An 18,846-nucleotide genomic window follows, 5' to 3' on the forward strand; every position below is an offset into this window, starting at 1 on the left:
TAAGGAATTAATCACCTTTTAAGTCTGAAGCTACCCTGTAGCCTGCTTGACACCCTGTACCCTCACTACTGTTCCCCAGTAGTTTTCTGCTGTTATTCACTCCCTTCTCCCTCTTCAGGGGGAAGCACTAAGGGGGAGACAATGCCCTGGCCGTTCCTGTAGGCATGGAGGGGTGGTTGTGCTTGTTGCGCTCAACAATTCTTATCAGAGACTGGCTGGACTGTGATTAGATTCATCCTGAATACAGTTTGACTCTGAAAAGATTGCCGGGTATCTGAGAAACTGTTTTCTTCAATTCCTGTCACATCTTTAAAGAAATGCCATGTAGGATGAGGACTGGTCAATGGTCTGTATATAATGTACTTGCAGACAAAGTTTTTTGCAAACTTTTTAAAGTTGCTTAAATGCTGCTGTCTCTGTGCACAACTGCAGCTCGTTTTTCCAGGAATTCTCCAGGCTACTGACTAAAGCGGGAGCAACTGCCGGGGGACAGGAGTGGGCGCTGGCGGACTGGGATAGAGAGAAGAGCTGTGGGACAGGGAGCGGGCCTTGGAGAAGGTGCAAAGGCGTGGGACTCCAGGCTGGGCTCTTCCTCCATGGCGCACCATGATGGTAGGGGTTGCTCTGGTTGCAGCTGCCTCTAGAGGGCTCATTGCCTTGTCAGAGAAACAGCAGCCTTTGTTCTTGCCTCTGAAAAATACTCCATGCATCGCGTTGTTTTTCAGTCTCCCCTTTACTTCCACTCTCATCTCGAGTGGCTCGACCTCAAAAGCAGAGGCACGATGTGTGAGGGGTCTGTATGCCCGCACTGCCATCACTGGCATACAGCGTGCACTCCCCATAGGGGAGGCAATGCTCATACCAACACTTCTCCTGCAGAGCTAAGGCAGGTGCGTGCTGTGATTCTTTGTTCTGCTCCTCAAGATGGGCTGACGCAAAAGCATAGGGTTCCAAGACCAATGCCACAACCAGGTCTCACATCTGAACAAAATTTCTGATCAGAAAAAGGAGAAGCCCAGACAGAATTTGTACTTAATTAATCCCCTGCTGTCTGATGGCTTCCTCAATTGAAGGACCTATTTCCAAACATGTGGGAGACATTAAGGACTGGCTTTCTTCGCAAGGATCAGTTGCTAAGTATATACCACATATTTTTAAAGCTTTTTTTTTTTTTTTTCAGTGGGCAGGAGCTACACCTGCAAGGAAAATTGTGAATATGCTGCTTTAACACTGTTAGCACTGTTTAGTCATTCTTGTGACTTTCTTTGTGAACTACACTGCATTTGTCAGTTTTAGATTTCATCTGCAGTTGTGTTGCCCACTTTTTTAGCTTTATCTTTCTGCAGGATAACTTTGTAAAGCCAACAACTTAAAATCTGAAGCCCTTTGTTTTGCCTAAATTTTATTATGCTTCAAATGCCTCTGGAGTTCATTTGCATTTGGTTTAGACTAGTCAAACGAGATGAGATCATCTCACTGTCCAGCACCTCCTTACAAGAAGCTTTTGCTATCTGCTGCCAAAGGCAACAGAAAGGGTCTTGTTGGCAAGGTCCAAACGGGAACAAACCATCAATCCCCCAAAAGGCCACATGGTTTAGCAGTGCTGCAAAAATCCCCAGCAATTCCAGGCCATAAGTGTCAAAAGCTGAGTCTGATAGCACAAGTTTGCCAGCACGTCCTCACAGCTAACTGATCTTCTGCTCCTGTGAGGAGGAATCTCCATCCTGTCCTTCAGCCCAGGGTGCATACCCCATTCTCTCAGGGACACAATCGGCTGGGCTCATTTGTCTTGTCTTTCCAAGGAATAGGAAGAGCTTCTGATAGGGAACAGTCCCTGCAGTGAGGAATGAAGATGAGACTCTGGCTACTGAAGTTCAGTCCTCTGGCATAAATCAGTGAACACTGCACACAACGACAGTATAAAGTCTTTATTGAAGCAAGTGTGTGAATCAAAGCAACAGACAAAAAACAAACACCATTCATCAGAAAGGGAACAAACATTTGACTCGGCAGCGCTGTGTGCCAAATGCCCCAGCATACAACAGGAGATTGTCATGTTGTTGATGGTATTTTGTCATAATAATGTGCAATTTGCTAACAATGTTGTTCAGCACAGATAAAATAATTATCAGTCTTTATTTGGCTTCTTGCTGCAGAGTGACTGTTTCAATCCTGAAACAATCCTTTTAATCTGCACTCCTTAGTGCCTCCATGGTAAGAGGGTGAATATTTGTATGGACATAAGCAACTGGACTGTGTATTTCAGAGGCTGCCAGATTGATTTCATGCATTCTTGAAGGATTAATTCTCCAGGGACTGCTCATAATTGCTTTGTCGTCCTTGATTGATAAACTCTGTCTTGTGGCTCCATGCTTTGGAAAGCAAAGTTGCATGTATACTGTCAATGATTATTCACTCATTATTTTTATTAGGAAACCACACACAGGTCTGTCCTGAGAAGCTGTTCTAGAGGTGCTATATGAACATAAAGCTTTATGATAGTTCTGCCACAAAGGTTTTTCTGGTGTCTAAGAAGTGAACAAGATCACTCTCAGGATTTGCAGCTGCTGCAGAGCTAAAAGAAGGATCCTTTCTGTAAATGGTGCTTTTTATTTGCACACTGCTCATAGGCAGACACAACTCTTGAGGGAGTAGAGAGCAACACAGTAAAGTCCTCATAAGATAGAACAACTTTCTCCTTTGGGACCAGTTGGGATCAGTGCATCAGATAATCTATCCTCCTCTGCATCATTTCATCTCAGCATCTGGAGATGCCATCAAGCTGTCTGTAATAAGCTCTACTCAGTCATGGTAAGTTTTCTCTCTTGTAGAGACTCTACTGATTAAAAAAAAAAAAGAAAAAAAAGAAAAAAAATTTGTTTGAATAGAAAGGGCCAGTTTTGGCTTCCATACACTCATCACTGTGTTCTAGGACAACTGACTGTAACTGCCTGGAGCAAAGAAGGTACAAGGATGGTTGAAGTCCTCCTGCTAAACATCATCTGCATGCTTCATTCTCCATCACATTCTGCCTGCAGGCTACAAGCAGAGATCTGGCCAGAGCATGGCTTTGCATCTAAGATTTGGGGTCAACTGTGATGCTGCAGAGTTTTTGCACCTTTCCAGTGGTGCGTGAAGGAACAGAGGTGGGCTGCACACTTCAGCTACCCTGGAAGTTGCCTTAATCTGTGATGGAAGCCAAATTCAACAGAAAAGAGGAGAGGGAGCCCTGACCTTAGAAAGTGTGCACATCCCCAGGCTGCCAAACCTACCTAGTCAGGAGCCCATCAGGATTCACTGAGCTCCAGGTTCTAGAGCTAGGTGCTGCAGAATTCATTCCAGTGTATGAAACCCCCTACCAACTTGGCTTAGGGTTACCCAAATACCCCACTGCTTATTCACAGTCACTTTCACTTTGAACTGCTTTAAGATTCAAATGCTGTGATCACATCCCAGAGCTTTTAATGGATTTGACTGGCCTCAGTCTTCCCACCCAGCTCAGGATGAAATTTTTAATGAAATCTTAGTAGAATTGGCCCATCCTGGAGAACAGGTTTATTGCAAAACTATTTCATGTTTAAATGAATTATGCAGCCATGGAGATCATTCATATATGCATACTAAAATAGTCAGATGTTTCCTTTTTGATTTTACAATTAATTGAGCATTCATCATTCTTTTCCCTTTAAATGGCATCAGGTAAATACAGTATAGCTTAAAAGAATTCCAGGCGGTAAGGAGACCTGTACTGTGTTATGTTCCCAGCTAGTGGTGCTTTGAGATTGTAACCACCAGCTGAGTTTTCATTGCTGTTTCAAGATGAAAGATAACAATTTGTTTTGCTGCCTACTTTTTATCATACGAAGAATGCATGAACCTGTGTATGGACCAGTTTCCTGCAAAAGAATGTGTACTGTCTTACCCCTTACATTTCAGTCTCCTGGTCCCAAAGCTTGCAAGTGTCTGTAGAATATCCCTTCTTTTTTATTAGCCTATCAAAACAAGATGCAGAAGAGTGGCTTTCACAGAAACAGGTCAGTTTACAAGCCTTCAGTATAATGTGAGCTGCTCTAATAAAATACAGCAGTGATTTTGTTCCTTCAGCCGTCATAATTCTTTGGATCAGCTTTTAGAACTCTATTAAAGTCACCACCAAAACAGTGTTCTAGCTGTTAAAACAGCTAAAAAATCCTTGTTCAAAACCCATCCTCTCTTGTGCCTGATTAATAAGTTCAGTTTTATAGCCTTACTAGATAAACCTGATCACTGTGAATATAAACTCAGAAACCAATGTAGTCGCCAAGTAGAATATAAGCCATATTATTGGTACAGTTCATAAAATAAATTGCTTCCAGTAATACACTAAAGCCTTCTCCCTCCTCCTGGTGACTGAAATGTTAAAACAGAAACAGTGAGCATTGAAAAGGTTCCCTTCTGGCCCCACATTCATTCAGGGTGATGGAGTTAAGCTTTCTGTAGCAAACCTAGTTCCCTTTCCCTGATGGAAACCCTGTGTTTGGTGCAGGGAAACTGTTACATCCCCCTGGGGAAATGGTTTCTTCTCCCTCAGGGACCCCTGGAACTCCTGTCATGTAGTCTGACCCTTCCTTCCCCTTCTGACCCCATTGGCTGTGTGCCAGCTAGCCCCTCCCTCAGAGACCCTGAGAAAAAGGGACCCCTGTCCCCCGGGAGCTCTCTCTCTCTCTCTCTCCTGGGACATCAACCTGGAATAAAGGACTTGCAGCTAAAAGGGTAAGAGAGCCTCTTTTGAATCCTTATCCTGTCTTTCTTGATATAATCCTACTAGGCCTGAGAAGGGCTGAGCTAGCTGAGACCCTTTGAGGGAAACAGGATTGTATCAGGAAACCACTTGAAAAACATGGGTTTGGATAATTTCATCTCAGTATTTCAGTGACCCTAAGTTGGGACAAACATAAATTTACTGATCTTTCCTAGAAATGTCCCAGTGTTAAGTAATTAGTAACTAATTAATCTATTGGTAACTAGGGTGACCAGGGGTAAAATTTGCTACATACAGTTTTAGTGTGTTTAAATGCATATATTATATATATAAAAGTAAAACATATATGCACATTTTGTTTCTTAGATGCTCCTCTATCAGATGCTCAGCTTCTATTTCTGTAGGATAAAAATGCTAGTTAATACTATACTATAAGGAAACAATTTTCTCTTGGAGTTCCAAACATCATCCTAAAGCTTATGGATATGATATATGCAGAATGCTAGGTAGTGTTCTGCTTACATCTTAGAGAACAAAGCTTTAATTTTTAATGTTGCAGAAATGCTCTTTATCACTGTCTTCCATATCTTCAAGCATATCAGCATTTCCTAAGTGTTGCTAAAACAGTTGCCCAAGGTGCAGCTGAACATCTGGATAACTCTCTTTTTCCATTAGGCTAAGTATCCAGCATGGCAGGATTAAATGTGCTCATTCCCAAAAATAAATGTTCTGTTTGATGCTAAAAGGGAAGCAAAAGTTTCCTAAACACTTCAAACTTTTGCTTTGAATTTGAATAACAGGGTAAAATTTCCAATTGCTTCAGCCAGGGAAGCTGATGCCCTCTCCCCAAAACTGCCTGGTGGACTGTCTCCAGAGGCCACCACTCTTCTCCTTGCCAAAACAAAGTGTGAGCACCTAGGATACAATTATTTCCACTTCAAGGAAGAAATGTTTCATGCAAGCTGTCTGCTTAGAACAAGATTTAGTCACTGGTAAACCCTACAGTGAGTCAATGGTCCAATAATGGATGGGTCAGAGGGTCCAGGTGCCATTAAAAAAAAGTAATAAATCACTTAGATAAGAAAAAAAAAAAAAGAAAAAAAAAAGGCAGTAAATGGACTGAGCTCTGAGTATTACACAAGTATACTTAGAATAACATCATCTTATTCAAAACAGTATGATCAAAGGTGTTTCACAGCTTCACTCGAATTTTGGCCATAGCTCTGAATTTGAGAAGGTGCTGGCACCTGGCATTTCTTCTGCAAAAACAGCTTGCCAAAAATATCCTCCCACTTAGCTGAGTTTTCCCATCCCTGAAAAAACAACTGTGTGTCCCTTGCATACATATGTTATAGAAGAGTATAAGCCAGTTACAAATAACTCTCTACCAAGTGTCAGACCTAAGACATCTCTATTTTTGTACACAAAAGCTATTACAGACCATCTGCAAAGTGTTTTTTTAGTTTCTGTAAGATTTTAAAATATTATTCAGAACAGACTTGCTAGACTGTCTCTTTTCCACTAACCTTTGTTGCAAAGAGAATCCAGCCAAGTCAGAGGCAAAGCTTTCTGCATACTGAGAAGCCACATCTACATCTTCTGCATGGCCTGGCATCCTGGGGCCAGGTGGAGTGGCTCACCCATAGGAAGAGGACAAAAGTGCAGCAATGAAATCCATCAGGCCAAAGCAGCAGCCACGTTTTGCAGATTTTTGTCTTCATATTTGGTCTCCAGGCTTTTCAGTACATTGTCTAATAATGGAATAAAGGAATAATTCTGTGTGTAGAATACCCTTGGGACAGGAAAGAACAGGCTTCCTTGCACAGGAAACCTTTTCATAGCACTTTAAAACTTCCATCAGAAATTATTTGACTCAACAAATCAAAATGATTACCTCACTCTTGGTAAATGATCTGACCCACAAATACTGACCAATGAAAAATGCCTGTTTTTCTCTGGATACTCTCGCCCTGACACATATCAACAAGTAATAACTATTTTACTCCTGTTTTCACTTCAACAAATGTCCCTTAGAGCATAATTTTAGCCCTTTCAAAAGAACCGCTTAGATGAGATATCTGAAAGTAACTTTATGACTATAAAAGCTTCATTAACTCAGACTTGATTCACATCAACATTTCAAAAAGGAGTCCCTTTTCTCTTTCAAATGTTCTTACAGTCTATCAACTTTTACATCACTCTCACAGGCTGGCTCTAAGTCAACAGCCTTATTTCCCAAGTCAACTAGCAGGACATTCACTTATGCTACTGTATGGGGGCAGTTTGCACTGGAAAACCCTATATTTAAAAGAGTGTAGACAACAGTTTGACAATCAATTCTCCCTGAATATTACGCACAAACACACACACACACAGAGACAGAGAAAGAAAGCATTTTGCAAATAATAGGATTGAAAGCAATAAACACTCGCAGCATTCGTGCCCATTTAAAAGGACAGATGGAGCTGTTTGTGCCTATCAGGTCAATAATCCACAAACTAAGAAGGATTTATGTGATAGACCATAATGGCTTAAATCCACTTTAAGAGGGAAGGTTACAATAACTTGGAACAATGCACAGTGTATTCAGGGGACTGATGTGGTAAATAAGAATTAACACAGTTATTTAAAAATCAAATGAACAGGTGAAATAATGGGTTTTTAAATGCTTCTTTCCACTGATCTTCAAACTACCTAGGCTTTAATACCAGATGTCACAACAGTGAGTCAGAGGCAGGCTGGCAGAGCAGCCCTTCCCCAAGGAGCAGTGCAGGGCCCAGCCTCCTTTCTCTTTCCAACTTGAGAAAACCAAATGTGCAACCTTGGGATATAATGGGAAGATACTTATTGCACATGTGGTTTTTTCTTTCTCCCTTAGTTGACCTCTTGGCCGTCCCTGACCTTTCATGAGCTCTCACCTGCCATGAAGCAGCACAACCCCAGCTAGGAGGAGGCTGCCCAGGTGCTGATTTCCAAAGGAAAGGGGCAATGATTTCCACATGGTCAGAATGGATTGTCCTTATCTAGCTTGTTACAGGTGGGCAAGGTTTTTGAAGATTTTGCTTTTTCTGTTTGCTCATGAGTTTGGCAGATTGATCTTAAGTTAGGCAAATGTGTGACGGGGATTTCATGTGTTCCTTTCTGACCAAGCAGGAGTAGAATTTCTCAGGTGCACTATGAATCTGATTTAATGAGGTAGGCATTTATTTTATTGCTATATCTGCATGTGAGTCTACAAGCTATAGTAAATATGAGTTAAAGCTCTCTTCTATTTTGCTGGGTAGTTGTCTGTTTCTGTATTCTCTTCTAGAGAGCCTTTCCTGTTTATAGATTCTTGGCTGTGGCCTCCTTAGATTTTCCTACCCCATTTCTTAAATTTCATTTATTCTTCAAATTGTTTTTTTCCTTCTAACTACATAACATATTTGAAAACTTCTGTACTGCAGTTAGGTCAGCAGTAGTTTCCTTTCTTTCTCTGGCCATGCTATAGTTGTTATGACTGCATCTGTCAATGTTGTTACAAGGCATTAGCTGTAGAAGGCATGCCCTTCCAAGCTAACAAAAGAGGTCTATTTAATGGTGTTTAAAAGCTAGGGTAGGTATGAGTAATACAGCCAGCACCTCTAATAGAGAGGCATTTCCCCTCATGCAGGGCAGTGGACACATTCTCCAGCATTCTGGTTGGACCAGCTCATTTCAATTTTCAACCCAGAGAGCAAAGCTCAAAGTACTTCTCTTCCTCTTGATGATGAGTGAAGTTAACTGAGTGATGTCTGGGGCACACGGAGACTCAGGATCCCATTGTATGTCCTATTGAAATTGATGAACAGTTGCAGAAAAAACAGGAAAGCCCCAGGGAATGCTGTGATCCACTCACCACACATTCATATTGCTCCTTCTCAAGTTCTGCCTGCAGCCCTGGAAAGCACATGGTTAAACACACTGAGCTACATTTTTCTCTTTCTTTCAAGAAGTTCAAAAGACTTACACCCACCAGCAGCAGAGATTTGTGGGAGCTGAACAAAGGAAGGGTGCTAGGAGTTAACTGCTTGGGGTTGGTTATGTGTGCTTGTTCCCCCAATGTGTGAAATGTATGTGTATGTATAAGATACAAGCAGCTTCAAAACATGGAGGCTTTTTTAATTGAAATGTGTTCATTCTTTAAAATATGTGTATACAAATGGAGCCTAGTCTGTTCTGAAATGTGTTTGAACTAGAGAAAAATGAAGCCCTGGACTTCAGTGTGAATTTGATTGTTTATTCTATTTATATACAATAAGGGTAGAGGGGGAAAGGGAAATAATGGTAATTTAATTGATCAGATGCTTTCTGTAAGGACAATACCCCATTTTAAATGTTTGGTCATTGTTTTTATGCAGTCCTTGTTTCTGTGTCTTTAGATCAAAAATTATACCTGTTTAGGAAGATGGGAGGGGGAAGAACCTTTTTGGTGTCCAAGAGAACTTACGTTGCTTCCAAATGCAGAAGTTTTGTAGACGTTGCTTTATATTCTCTCTCTGCTGAACAAAAGGTCAGGAGCAGCATCTTTGAATGGATGAGGCTTCTTCTCAATTTCTAGCACACTGTCATTCTCTCTCCCATTGAGCAGTGAAGAAAAGTCCTACGTAGAAAAGCTGAAGAGAAGAAAGGGTTGGAGAGGTTTAGCAGTTCCGCATACCTGGTATTCATAGATGTTCAGTGGAGAATCTGAGCAAGTATTTAACTTAGCCTCAGAATTGAAGGCACGTTTAAATAATCTTTTAAATTGGGTCTAGGATTACAGCTGAATGTGAAGAAGGTTTTCTGACAGATATAGCAAGAGGAAGAAGTAATTTGGATTTGAGATGATGAATATTTAAACAGAAAACCATAGAATTAAGGACTAAAAGGAATCACTTGTGATTAAGAGTTGTCTTGATTGGTCTGAAACAAGTGGATATTTTCAATTTGAGTTTTCTGAGTAATTTTAAAATATATTTTGATACATTTTTAAATGGATAAGTTGTTTTGTGCTTGAAAAGCAAAATAGCCTCACTATCAAAAATATCGAAGTACAATGTTTTTACCTTTTTTGCATGTATGTAATACACCCCAAGCCCAATGACACCTATTTTTAAGAATAAACATTTTGGTAAAATTGACCCAAATTCCAAAAAATATTTCTGTAACTTCATATAGAATCTTTCTCATTTCAAAGAAAAAAAATTTGTCCAGCTATGATCTGGATGTTGCAGGAAACATTATTAGCACTTTACCTCTATAACCTACTGCCCTGCACAATCCTTCAAATGTCAGGTTATATGCTGGCTTAGAAAGGTTATCCCAGCAAATGGATGACTGTGAGTGAGCAGAGTAGCAAGAGAGGCAGTGTCAGCAGTAAGGCATCAGTCTGCGATGGTGGAGCAAGGGAATGCTTGAATGGAGCTACTTGTCATGTACTAATGTGGTGATGAACACAGAAGTCTGGATAAGGCTGAAGGTCAAATTTCTGATATGTACAAGGGGTACAGGTTCATTGACTGTGGGAGATTGAACATCACTATGCAGGCAAAAGGGTCTTAGGATGAGGTAAGTTAGAAGAAGAAATATCAGAATATTCTGATTTCTGAATCAGAATATTCAGAAATATCAAAAGTTCTCAGGGGTACTACTGATCCCATTGAACTGGCCAGGACCTTTGCTATATTATGTACTCCACTCCTTTCTCTGTGTTATGGAATCTAGCGTACTACAGGGTTTGTATATCAAAGTGTGCTTCACAGTTGCAAACTGAATAGGAACTTACCTGGGCATCTGTTTTCTTTGTCTGTGTTCCCTGCCCTGCCCACGCAAAGGCTTTTTCACACAGAAGCTCAGCTATGAGGGATAATGAACCTCATCATATTGTAAGAGGTCCCTGTCTGGGCCACAAAGAGATAAAATGTTCTGACATACTACAGAAGAATGTCATATCCCTGGTGGCTAGGAACTGTGGAACCATGAGTCTCTCCTTCCTGCCCCTGTGCAGGATTCCCCAGGTGGTCTTGCCCCATAGGCAAATCTTCTACAGTACCAGATCAACAGTGAGGAACTGAACTCCTGTTGATTATCTCACGTTTATGAATGCATTCAAAGTTTCCGTATGTGAGGGGCAGATTATTTTAATCATGAAACTTTAAGCTGCTATTTATAACAACTAGAACTAGCTACATCTGGTGCCTCTGAGCTCAATCCCTTCATGCAAGGGTTTTTCTTTACTTGCTGCAGAATATTAGTATTTCCATACCCTCCAAGCCAAAGGCTGAGATACCTCATGAGTCCCTCAGACTGCAGGCACCTACAGATTTATCCTGAGCATGCAGATGTCCTAAGACAATATCAGCAGTAGGGAGGAAAATAAGTAGGGAAAAGTGACTTTATGTGTTTTGCCTTGCCAGATTTTTTTTAATCCAAGATATCAAGGGGGCAAGGTGATATAAGTTCCTTTCAACAGTTGACCCCCTGTGACAACCCACTTGACTTTACAGCATATTGCTTATGGATTCTTTGCATAGTCACTGGAGTTGTTTTAATCTCAGCATTCAAACTGACCAAAGATGTTCCAGCAGCTTGCCTGGAGCCCAGAAATAGGCTCTCCACAGCTGAGAATTCAGATTTTATTGCAAACTGACCTGAGGGTGTTTATCAGTGGGTAGCTTGTGTTTATCAAGTATTTCAGGCTTTGCCTGTGCCTTCTAATTAAATCAAGCCAACATAATCATACAATCAATATCACAAAAATCGGGTCAACATACACTAGTCATAAATTATCGCAAAGCATCTGTCACATGCTTAATCTGCTTTTTAAAGTGGGGGGCTGCCTTTGCTTAAGCCTGTGTCTTAAGCTACTGCTTTAGGCCCCTGTTGTTTGACAGTGTGTGATGGGAAGGCAAGATTACTTCTGCTTCTATGTACTATATGCAGTGTAGAAGCAGCTGACTCATTATCAAGCAGGATCTCTAAACAAGTTGTTTTAATGTTGGAACTGAAAAACTAGGATCCTCTGTAGCAGCCCTTCACATTTTTGAAGATAGAGCAGAGATGGGGATTAAGGAATTGCTCACTGCAATTTGGTCTGCATTTGTCTTGTGGCATTTTAGGACATACAATTCTCCATGTTGCTGGACTCGGTACATGTCCATCCTTCTCTCAAAGTAAACAGTACGATTTCCCTCTTTACTTTGTCTTCTGCAGCCATGATAAAGATGAAGTGCTGGGGAAAACCACTTTATGTTGCATGCACTGTTAAGATGGATGAAGACATAAAAACCATGTGTCTCACGACCTTTTGCCTATGTACCGATATGAGCTACCAAAACCTTGGAGGTAGACAACTGTAGAATATAGAACACCAGTTCTTTCTCCTCCCATGTCAAGTTATGATACAGAATAGCAAATGAAGCCTTCACTCCAGCTTCAAACTCATATGCTACTGTGGCTCTTGGAACAACTGCAGGAAGTGGGTAATAACTGAGAAGGTCACTGTTACAACCAACACTTTTGGCAATGCCTCTTGTTCTAAGCAGTCCAGCTCAGGCTGATCAGCCACTGGAGAGTACTGCATTTCATCAGCTATCCTGGTTGGGCCTTCATCACAAACATCTGAACCAGCACCCTTAACAAGTAGCCAAGAAAGCATCAGATCACACCAATTTATCTTTTGCGTACCTCCATGAGTATAAATGGAGAGTTGATTTTAATTAAAAATGTCGTTTTAGGATTCTTCTTTGGCATCCCAAACACTGTCTAACAATAGTGGGCCTGTCCTTTGTGGCGAATGGCACTATCACTTTAACTTCATATCACCTTCACTGTCCAAGCCTGATGCCCCTGAGGATGTACATCACTGCTCTACAATGAAACGGGATCAAGCAAAATGTTACCAGAATTGGGAATTGTTATGTTCACAGTAATGCTTCCTGTACTCAAATAATATTCTGCTTTAACAGTGGAAAAAACAGGCAGCCAGCTTCTGTAAGGGCTGTGACAATGGACCTGTCAGTCACCTCAACATTTTTATTCTGATAAAATGGGTTTGTTCAAATCTTCTAGGGACTTCTTTCACTGCAGTTGCATATATTTGCATAGTGATTCTCAGATAAGTGCATGCCAATAGCCACTTCTGTGAACAGATGTTGACAGAAGTATCAACAGAAGTATCAGAGGTACATGAACAACGACATTTTTTTGCATGCACAGAGAGAAATGCATAATCTAGTAGTATGCTGGAAATTTGTTAGTTCTGCCTTCCAACATGTCTATCAAGTTACTGCATGCTAATCAGCCTTTGCAGAAGTATTGATGCTTCTCAGTAATATCAAGCAAGAATTTAGAATAAGAGAGGGAGAACCAGGAGATGTGCTACAGTAATACTGTTAATAGAGACAATGCATGCATATTTATATCTTATTAAAGAAAAGCAACATTCAATTTAAAACGCTGTATTTGTCAAACAGTGCAGTGATTGAATGTGTTCTTAGGTGTTACCATAACAATAATGTAGCAAATATTGAAATAATTACCTAAAACTTCAGTTGGTATAGACTGTTATAATAATAAATGTCAATGAGATATAAATCTCACTTGCATGTTGGTGTTATCAAGATGAAGCCTATGAAACAGGGACGTTTAGTAGAGAGCTGTCACAGGCCAGGATAATAGAATGGAAAAGGGAACAAGTTTTAAATAAAGTCTCAGCATACTTCATGCAGTAAAAATACTTGTTATCTGAAAACGAGTGATAACCTACTTTGCTGATGATAGAAGCAAAGAGGGCATTTATATGTTTCCAGATATTAATATGTATTTTCAGGCCACACTGAAATTATGCAGCATGTAGCCCAAATTCAGAATCAGGAAAGTGAAATGCATTTAATTCTTTCTGTTTCTGTTCCTTCTTTGTTATTCTGAAGCAAGTAAAGAGTGCTATTCCAGCAGTAGCTCAGTTTCTATAACTAAATACAAAATCTGAGATGCACTTAAACTATTATTTTTTTTCAGGTTTCTATTGTAACTAATATGAAATCTATCCACTTTTATTTTTATTTCTCATTACTGTTTTTTTTAAGGTTGGCCATATCTAGCATTCTCTGAACTTCGTTTCATCAGAGTATGCGATACTGGAAATTTTGTTTCTCCTCTTTTAATACTTGCTTTTGGTTTTGATTTGTAAACAAAAAAAAAAATCAATTTTTCCAGTCCTAGAAACAGTTTAGTAGCATTTTCTTCTTCTTTTTAAACAGGCAGATCATTTGAAGCAGACCCTTGCTCATCTGGAACTCTTATTTCTGTCAGGGAGCAGACGACTTGATGAGAGCATGCTAAAAAGGAAGCAGAAGGGCAAAAACAAGAGGCAGGGTTAGCAGGGAAAATTAGATATTTAGTTTTCAGGTCCAGAGGTCCTGTCCTGATGATTAATCTAACTACTCCAAACATATATTGAGAATTGCCAGCAGAGGAAATGTTTTGCTAGGTATACCTTACAACCTTTGGCTGTAAGGTGTATTCTTGTAATGCTAAAATGACACTCTGAATACTTGTCTGAATTTTTGTCCCAGTTTGCCATTTTGGTCCCAACTTGGTATTTTGTGGGTGAGAAAGAAAGAGGCATACACAGTCATACAAAATTCTCATGTATAAAACCCCAGTCAGCTTTTTTCCCCCCTTTTACTAAAAATGATAGGGCCCATTTTCAAATATGCTTGCTGTAGATGAACAAAAAATTTTCCTAGCTGTCATAGCTAGGGAAGAAAAGTAGAGTGAATTGTTACCTCACTAGAGTGGATCTGCCCCTACTTCACTATAGGTCTGGCTAATAATTAGATATTTCTGAGAGCCTATACCTGAAATGGCCTGTGGTTTCCCTTGCAGTTCTCTACATGGAGATCTCTTGCATTTCCTACTTGCAGACAGAGAGTGTTAAAGGTTTTATCTCTGGTTCTTTATTATGGGCATTTTTTAGGATACAGGTACATATTGTTATCCCCAAATCTTACTAGAAGCCACACTTCACGTAAAGTTTATCAACCTAATTGTTTCACTTCATGCCTTTCTATTTCAGCAAATTTCACCAAGAGTATCTCTATCACTCTTTGTGCAAGAATTTCTCACAGGCTGAAATATTTTCCTTTGTGACTTTGACCTCTTTCAGAGATGCAAGATTCCCTTGACACTGCTGTAGAAATATCACTACTAACATTAGATTCCAGTCCATGTTCTTCTTTCTAACTACTTGGGGTTTCAAATCTCCTCCTGTATCTGAAAACAGTAAGATTGAAATTGGCCATAGAGATTTTGAAAAATTTTCCTTTAAGATGATTGTTCATATTGGTTGCCACCATTTATTGTAATACCTGAACAAACCTTGAATACCTTTATTTTCTTTAGTTCTCACTGTGGATTGCCCCTTCAGTACTATGCTGACAGGTTTTGACAGCATTTATGAGCTTTTAGTTGGCACAGTTGCAAAAAAAAGGAAATATTTGAGTTCTTGTAATTATATAGGTGCTAAGTCAATAATTGCTGAGAATATTATACTATGAACTGGCTTGTTTGTGAAATGCTTAGCAATAACAATGGCATAGGTTTAAAGCAGAATCTCAAGAACTAACTTAGTGGCCATCTCTGTTGCTGCCATTAGGTTACTTAACCACAGTGATTCTGTCCTATATTACAGTGCTGGTTTTACCAGGTTTTATAGGACTCGCTGTCATACTCAACACCAAGTACAGTGATGGATAGATGTGCTAGGTTGTTTAGTAAAATCATAGCAAAACATTCAGACTGAGGATGTAAGCTTTTAGATCTTGACGTTTTTAGAGTTGCAAAACCTTCCTCTGCCAGGGCTCTTGTAAATATTCTGTATTTTAGTATATTCAAAGTTTATCAGTCTGCATCCTTACAGGCACTCAGTTAGCTTTACTTTCTGAATATCATTTACATATTCTGAGTATCAATTCAGATTGCTTTTCTTTAAAGAAAGATGTGACAATACAACTTAGAAGCAGGACTCAAAGTACTGCTGAACTCTTTACTGAAGCAGATGTGCTAGAGGGCTACAAGCCCTGACAAGTCGAGGCAAGACCCTGAAGGAGGAAGAGATCAAGGTGTATGCATGTACGTTTGTGTGTAAGCCAATACAGGCCTGTACAAGTCTCTACTAGGACCATAGTTAAGCAATGTTACTAAGAAACATAGATATAGTTGTTATGCTTGAAAGATACATAAACCAGCAGTGTGTTTAATAAAATCAGCTTTGTGATGCAATCCATGGGGACTCCGTCTCTTCAATTGCTTGACAAAAAGAAATTCTCTATATTTTCTTTATATGCCAATCTTTATAGAAGAGATTTGGTAGAGTTGTATCTATAGGGCTATTTATCTGACCCAGCCACATATTAGATGAAGCAAGTTGCGTTAAGAGATGGCAAAATAAGCACCCGAGTCTCCATAATATAAGAAATAGCTAGAAGGAAAGCATGACAAACTACAGAGGAAAAGCTGCATGAAGGAGACCTTGAGCCTTCAGCCATAAACATAGTCTGACTTTATCAAGGATTTAGAGGAATCACAAGGACAATAACTTACCTGTAGATTTCTCATCTCTGTTGTTTCTGGCTACCTTCTTTAATAATTATGTTCTGATAAGCAGAGGACTAGACAGTCAAGAATAGAGCTAAAGTCATCTTAAGACTTGTTGAAGATGCTAAAACATGAAATGGTTACTTTGGAGTACAGTGAGTCTGAGCTGGCTGATATCAGGGAGTGATATTTTGTAGATTCTATTAAAAATATGTGAGCAGCTATTTTTAACTGATTAAAAAGCAGGGGTTCAGAAGTCTGGTCTCTGGAACTATTTCCCCAATGAACCTATTTTTCTTTTAATAAAAATAAAGTCACTTTTTGGCAGGGTTCGCTATAACCAATTGACAAGTCTATTTAAGTCTGCATCCCAAAGTTTTATTTTTGTATCCTATTTGTCACCAGCTAATGAGCAGTGCAAAGTATCAGTTGCTGAAGCATGTGGTTTGAGCAGCACTGGACTCACTGGGCACTGAATACTAAAAAAGAAGTTACTTGGTAAAGCTCCAAGAATCAGCTGAAACTTGGTTTTGAGTGTTGTTAGAACCACTTCCACATGTTAGCCTAAGAATCAGAGGAGACATCATTACTGTCTCTTCAACTATGTTTTTTAAAAAAATACCCTTGGGCCTTTACCATGTGTTGTACTTAGTGACAGTGAGAAAATAACACGCTGATTAAAACTCCAGTCTTTTATGCTCTATTTATTGAGGGTTTTTAACCAAGCGTCTAAAAGCTCCATGTATGATTTTAGGACTCCATGCACACAGGAAAGAAGTGATCCTGACACAGAGCTGACAATTGAATGTAAGAGGGAAAAGGTAAAAATGAGAAAGAAGGAAGCACTGGCAGCATCACATAGAGGAGCTTTTTTTGTTTGTTAAAATTAGTGCTAAGGTAGACATGTCTGTTTGTTTAAGAAAGCAAAAAAAAGTTTTCTAATGATAGATGAAAAACAGAACAGTGAGGTAACTGAAGGGGCAGATAGGTGAAATTGGAAAACTTTATCTGACAATCTTGCAGTGCAATAGTGGAAGAAGTGGTATGTTTGAAGGAAATAAACCAGTCAAGCATCTGTTTTTCTAAGTACCATCCTAAGATCATCCTTGTTCTGCAGAACAGTGGAAGTAGGTATGACTGAAGTGAGTGCTGCAATGAGTAAGAGTTCTGCTGAAGTTTGTAAAGGTCTCATCAAATTGCCACTCCACCCTTTGCATCTTCCTGCTCAAGCCTGGGACTGTTAAAGAATCCCCTGCAACTAAAAGAAGTAACACTTTGCCTATTACAATACAAGTGGTGCTTTAGACTAGGTAAATACTTCCTGGTTCTTAACATGATATTTAAGACTGCAATTCCCATTTTATAATTTAGGTATTAATCTTTGACTCATTCCTGACATTCTTCTTTACACCTACAAGTACTTTGGTGTACAGTATGTTTTGGAATTTAACAAAATTAGATATACTGCACTTTGCCAGAGAATGACTAGAGATAGAGTACTTTTTTCCAAAGCTAGCCAAGTTAAAAAAAAAACAAAAACAAACAACCACTTCTGCAGCCTTAGCAAGATCTCGTGTGTCAGGGCAGCTATTGCACCCTAATACAGAGGGTTTACATCCATTGGAGAGGAATAAACTGGGCAGATAGAAGAAACACTTTTAACCTATCACTAAATATTGTTTTAATACCTTTCTTGTGTGTGTATCTCTGTGCATGTATGTATCTATTCCCTGTGGAAGTTTTATGAGCATAAATATTTCAGATAGGAACAGTTCTCCTTTATCTATTTCATGGATGAGCTCTCTGTATTTCAGGATCTCTCCCTGTATTTCCTAGCCTTATTTAGTGACCTGTAAGACATAGATCAGACAAAGAAATGTATCATTTCTGTTTTTCTTTTCCAAATTGATTGTGTATTTGCTAGTGGAAATCCAAGAAATTTAAATGCTGTGCAGCAACTCAACAGCATCTCGTTTGGGAGCCAGATGCTTCTTCCTAATGTGCCATTGCACTTAAGTCATAGCTGCTAACCCTGCTGTAAAGCAGAGGTGGAAGTGTGGCAGAGATCAAGACTTCAAACACATTGTCCCACCTGTAATTTGGGTTCCACTGTGTGTGCTGGAGCCAGAACAGCTGTGTCCTGGAGGAAATAGTACTCTGTGTAGTTTATGTGCTGGCCTTTATCTTGATGGATTTTGTTTGCTTGTTTTTTTCTGTTATCATCATCACAAGTTGGTGTCCTGAATCTCATGTTGTTGGGTTTTTGTGCATGAAGGAACAACAGAAACTGAAAAACAGAAAGGATGAAATGTAAAAGTATTAATCTCAGAAGAGCACTGACAATGAAGAAAGTCTTGAGAAGGGGGTGAAAGAAAGCGTGGATATACCTTACAAAAGTGTATGGAGCACTTAGGTACTGTGCTAGTGAGTTGAAACGATGGCAAGACACAGAAAAACTGCCCTGCTGTCCCATTAATGGCAATGGTCTGAATTTTGTCATGCTCTCT

General features: G+C 39.7%; 1 long non-coding RNA gene across 1 annotated transcript in view; it reads right to left on the bottom strand.

The window, feature by feature from the left end:
* Positions 1–1,955: 1,955 nt before the first annotated feature.
* Positions 1,956–18,846, bottom strand: part of LOC134553219 (uncharacterized) — a 44,626-nt gene continuing 27,735 nt past the window's right edge. Inside the window, exons 2-4 of the long non-coding RNA XR_010081057.1 lie at positions 9,210–9,375; positions 6,268–6,492; positions 1,956–2,836 (exon numbers count right to left, since the gene is read on the bottom strand). This is a non-coding gene — a long non-coding RNA (uncharacterized LOC134553219). The remainder of the gene's footprint in view (positions 2,837–6,267; positions 6,493–9,209; positions 9,376–18,846) is intronic.

Source organism: Prinia subflava, chromosome 1, assembly GCF_021018805.1.
Source record: "Prinia subflava isolate CZ2003 ecotype Zambia chromosome 1, Cam_Psub_1.2, whole genome shotgun sequence".
NCBI classification, from domain to species: Eukaryota; Metazoa; Chordata; class Aves; order Passeriformes; family Cisticolidae; genus Prinia; species Prinia subflava.